This window comes from Lactuca saligna, chromosome 8, assembly GCF_052625555.1.
Source record: "Lactuca saligna cultivar CGN05327 chromosome 8, ASM5262555v1, whole genome shotgun sequence".
Lineage (NCBI taxonomy): Eukaryota > Viridiplantae > Streptophyta > Magnoliopsida > Asterales > Asteraceae > Lactuca > Lactuca saligna.
Genome location: NC_136424.1, coordinates 165,671,528 through 165,676,606, shown reverse-complemented (window position 1 = coordinate 165,676,606; position 5,079 = coordinate 165,671,528). Strand labels below are relative to the sequence as shown.

The 5,079-nt window shown below is 36.3% G+C and overlaps 1 non-coding gene across 1 annotated transcript; it reads right to left on the bottom strand.

Annotated features, from left to right (window-relative positions):
• Nucleotides 1-3,955: 3,955 nt before the first annotated feature.
• On the bottom strand, nucleotides 3,956-4,063 carry LOC145013642 (small nucleolar RNA R71). The gene has a single exon (XR_013665190.1). It is a non-coding gene; the product is annotated as a small nucleolar RNA R71 (small nucleolar RNA).
• Between the last annotated feature and the right edge of the window lie 1,016 nt (nucleotides 4,064-5,079).

The window sequence follows — 5,079 nt, the reverse complement described above, 5'->3', positions numbered from 1 at the left end:
TTGACATTTTGATCTTGGGATTTTGTACTGTTTTGTTGAACAATTAAAATGGTTGTTTTATGAATATTGACGGAATTATGTTTTTATAAAAGTCGAAAAATTGGTTTGAAATTTTCGGTGTTACAGGTTATCCGTCCGAAGGTCGTTTAACTATTAGTTGTATATAATGTATACATATATAGACATAAAAGTATCCTCAGTCAGTTCAGTACCTTTGTCTAGCAAAGGTATACCTTCGTTGATACTTGTACATTGCTAGTAACTATTATATGTATAGTTAGGAGATACTACTTGCTATTCCTATGAAGGAACAAACTTGTAAATAAAATTATACTATTAATGCAATGGATGATGTTGTTGCTTGTTTACTATTTTGCATTGTTGTGATACTGTACATGACGTCCTCCGCACCTGAACGTTTCCGCCGTTCTTGGTTTTGGGGTGCGATAGAAACAGATTTGTATACCGAGTGGGGCTTAAAGCCAGGCGGGGCCTGTTGTAGCGGGCGAGGTCCGAGGTAGTGGGTGAGGCCCAATATTTTCGTTATGAAGTTATGTGTATGGTATGTGGTAGGTTGGGGAACTCACTAAGCTTTGTGCTTACAGTTTTTAGTTTTGGTTTCAGGTACTTCCGGTAGCGGAGGGAAGAGCTCGGGTTGATCGCATGACACACACCATAGTTAGTCAGCCTGGGATGTTTTACTCTGATAATAAGAATATGTTTTGAATTAACACTCTGATTTTATGTTAAGATTTATGTTATGGATTGACAATTGTTGTTTGGGTAGCGTTTTAAAAATGAAATTTTTAGTTGTGATTTTTGGGTCGTTACAAGTTGGTATCAGTGCCTTTGTTTGAGGGATTCGGACATACTTTCGGGTGTGTCTGGACTCAAATTGAGGAATTGGTATAGAAATTTTCCAAAAGAAAATCAATTTTTGTAAATATTAATTGGTTTAAGAAAAGAAAAGAGTATTAGAAAAAGCGAAAGGAATTTTAGAAAGAAAAGAACTTTGAAAAGAGAAACGGGTGTGGTGCATGCAATCAGCCGAGCTCAAGTAAGTTCTCCCAAAATACCCATACAAGTTATGTTATCTAGATTAGGAATAACGACTAGAGAGGATGCCTTGTGTGCCTGTTATATGTGCTTTTGAGCTGCATGATAGTATTGGTTAAACAGTAGTAGGATAACCTATTTAGGTTATGCCTGAGTATAGGAGCTTATATTGCATGCTAGTACAGATTCTTGATATGTGAATATGGTTGCTCAATTATGTTGTGATTAGATTTTCCTTTGTCTGAATGTTGATTGCTCGATGCTTTGTGGGACTCTGAGTGATGGGAGTTAGTTGTTAGTTGAATACGTTAAGTCACATGTAATCAAGTTTAAATAATCTTAGAGTATAGGACTTGACCCTATTGCAGGTGATAGCCAATTGGCATTACAAAGAGACCTTCAATAGCTAAGGATTGGTTTGGGTCAGAGGTTTCCCTAGGGTAAGCCTATGATGAGTTAGTGTTGGGAGTAGTAGTAGTAGTAGTAAAAGGGACCTGATGGAGTCGAAGCAGTTCCTGAGGAAAGTACAGATAGATGTGGAAGGTAGTATAGGCCTGTACTACTGAAAGCATAGGATCCGTACTCGATTCAGGAAAGGCCGAGATGAGACCGGGAAACTTGTAGTGTGTGTGTGTATGATCCCTCAAAAGTGATGAGTATTCTGATAGTTATTGTGATATGTTTTCAAAATGGTGACATTACGTGAGAGACCAATGGGCGGATCAGGCGCCGGGGAGTGATCAAGCTTGGGTTCAGGGACCGAGCAGCTCAAGGAACGTATGAGAGAGTTTGTATCAGTGGAGATTACGTACGTCATACTAGACCAGACTCCTGTGATCTTTGGCACAGTCAAGGAGGGTATACTAGAGATTTTGGATGAGAGGCTGGGAGCCTTCCGAATTTAAAAAGACTAAGCTCAAAATCTATATAAATCCTTGATGCTTACGAATTTAAAAAGACTTCTGAAGGTTGAATGGTTTAGAAGACGTTTTCTGGAGAAGTTTAAGGCAGAGGAATTGAGTATTAACATCCAAGGAAGAAGAAGTGATTAAAAATCTTAACTTTCTCTTTTAATTTGGTACAATTGGCTATGTTTTTAATCATTGAATTTGTGTGTTTGAATTCTATCATGAGTAGCTAAATCTAGTTGCTTCTGTTTAGCTAGATGAAACTTCAACTCATGGTTTGGTTTATTAGTTATGGATCTTCTTAGTTGGTTAAATGCTTGTGTTTGATTGTTAATACCTAGCATGCTAAAATTTGATACTTAAATTGCTTGATTCATTTTCTAGTGTAGCTTAGTGAATACTAAATTGCATGAAGTTCACACCTAGTAATTTAGTGTCCATTAGATTACTAGAGCTAGGATCGAACCAATATTAGATAAGTAATTAAAGTTGTTGAATTTGGCTGTGCTGGAGAACATATATTGTGATTATAATTATGTTTGTTTATAATTAGTAGTTGATTATGTCTTAAATTATGTGTGACCATGTATAGTTCTACATGAATTAGTTTAATATTAGTATATTTGGACTTAAATTGCTAATATTATAATAATTGGTAACCAACATGAATTGTCCATAATTAGTAGCTAACCATTGAGGAGAAGTGGATTCGAACAAAACATAAGTGTTTTTAGTCATTGATTGAATTTGATAGTTGAGTGTTTAAGTTTGTCTGAACTTGCAAAATCAGATAAAAACCAAATTACTTTTGTTTATCTTAGATTAATTTTTAATATATAAATTAGTTAACTAAAACCGTTCCATGTGATCGATACTCAGCTGTTTGTGCTATACTATTTGCGAAAAGGTACATTGCCTTTAGTCGAAAAGCTAGTTAGATAGTAGGTAAAATTAGGTGTAGTAATATTTCAATATCAAGTTTTTGGCATCGTTGCTGGGGAATGACTATTTAATTTAAAATTTATTTGCTTTAGATTAATAGATCCTTTTTGTGGGGTAAAATCTGCAAAAACTTAAATTCTAGCATTAGTTTTAAAAAAACTAAACTTACGCCGTGAGCCTTAAAGCTCACGACGTGAACTCAATAGTTTTATGTTTTTCTTTCGTTTTTCGTTTCTGTTTAGATTATCTGCTACAACACGAGATGGTGCTCTTTACCACGTCGTGGTGAGCAGTCATTTAGAATTTTTAATTAGTTTTTGTTTAGTTTTACGTTTTTATTTTTGTTTTAATTGTAGTAGTTCATAACCCGATGATCCAACACACCTTTAATACCACCGCTTGAAGATCCAAAGTCAACCCTTCACAAAAAGACGAATAAAAATGTAGGAGAAACCAACCCACCAAAGAAATCACCTTTAAAAGACCTTAAATCAGTTTTCTAAAAGAAGAAGGGGAAGAACATGGGTGAATCAAGCAATTCCGAGAAGAACAAAAACAAGATTGAAAGATTTGAGCAAAATCTTAATCCACAAGATTCCGATTAAGAGACTGAACCTGAATTTCAAATAGAATGAAGCAAACCCGATGCGAGCCAAAAAACGAGATAGCAAATATTGCTGACATGTCTATGGAAGCATACAAGAATAGAATCCGAGAGGACATCGGTCCCGGTCTAGTGCAACCTGCGATTCCAATGACAACAACATTCGAGTTGAAGGGATACATTCTGTCCATGCTTAAGGAAGTTCCATTTTCCGGGAAAGATCATGAGGATGCTTACAAACACTTTTGATGAAGTCAATAATGTTTCCAATTACTTCAACATCTCGAAGGTTCCACGCACTACAATTTTGCTTAGAATGCTACCTGTCACTTTCAAAGGAGCTACAAAGGATTGGTTGAAGGCACTTCCACCCAGTGCAATTACTACTTGGGTGCAAATGCATGAGCAATTTTTAGAACACTTTTTCCCACCTTCAAAAGTTGCTAAACTCAATAAAGCCATTGCAAATTTCGAGCAACAACCGGGTGAGTCACTTTACGAAGCATGAGATACACTACAAAGGATTGATAAAGAATTGTCCCCAAAATGATTTGAATGAGCAACAAGAAGTATCAATCGTTTATGATGGGGTTAATGTCATGCAAAGGCAACTCCTTGATTCTCAAGGTCCTTTAACCAAGAAAAATCCTGCAGAAATCAAGGAATTAATTGAAGAGTTTTCCAAGCATTCGCGTAAGTATCACAATCCTAGACATGATGGAATGAAGCGAATTGGGAGTGGTACTTCTGAAGACATGGTTGTTGTTTTAGGTATGCTGAACACTATGGACCAAAGGATGACAAAAATGGACCGATCCATACATGCTATTAGAGTTGGTCGTGAAAGATGTAATGGTCCACATTTGACCAAAGATTGCCATTTGGATGAGAATGGGAATAAGAAGGTTCAAGTTTGTATTAAATTGGAGAAAAATGTGATGAAGATTGGAAGAAGCCAAAGAAAGAGTGGTTTCCATATGATGAGTATAAAAAGAAAAAAGAAGAGAATTATAGGTAGACTGACCGAGGATTCTATCAAAAAGAGCAACCTCCACCCGAAAAGAAAGTCGATTTAGAGTCCATGTTAACTAGATTTATGGAAGCTTCGGAGAAAAGACATGATGAGACCGATGTAGTGATAAGAGACCATCAAAATATCATGAAGGACCAACAAGCTTTGCTAAGAAATCATTAAGCATCGATCCAAAACATTGAAGCTCAACTTGGACAATTAACCACTTTGGTTAATGAAAAACTATCTCCAAAAATTCCCAAGAACAAGCTTCAACCACATGTTATGGTGATCGAGCTGAAGAAGATCCCATATCTGAGTTTCTAGAAGCCCTCGAAGTTGAGCCACATCAGCCTGGACCACAGCCAAAGAAGACAAAAACCGAAGAAAATTTTATAGCTGAAACATCAAACTCACAATGTGAGTATCTAAAGCTCACGACGTGAGGTGAGTCTAATCAGAAAATTTCAGCTGATGTTTAAACTTATCATCCTCCGCTTTCATTTTTGTATCATGCTAATTGTCACCAATCGGAGCAGGAACATTTGAAATTTATG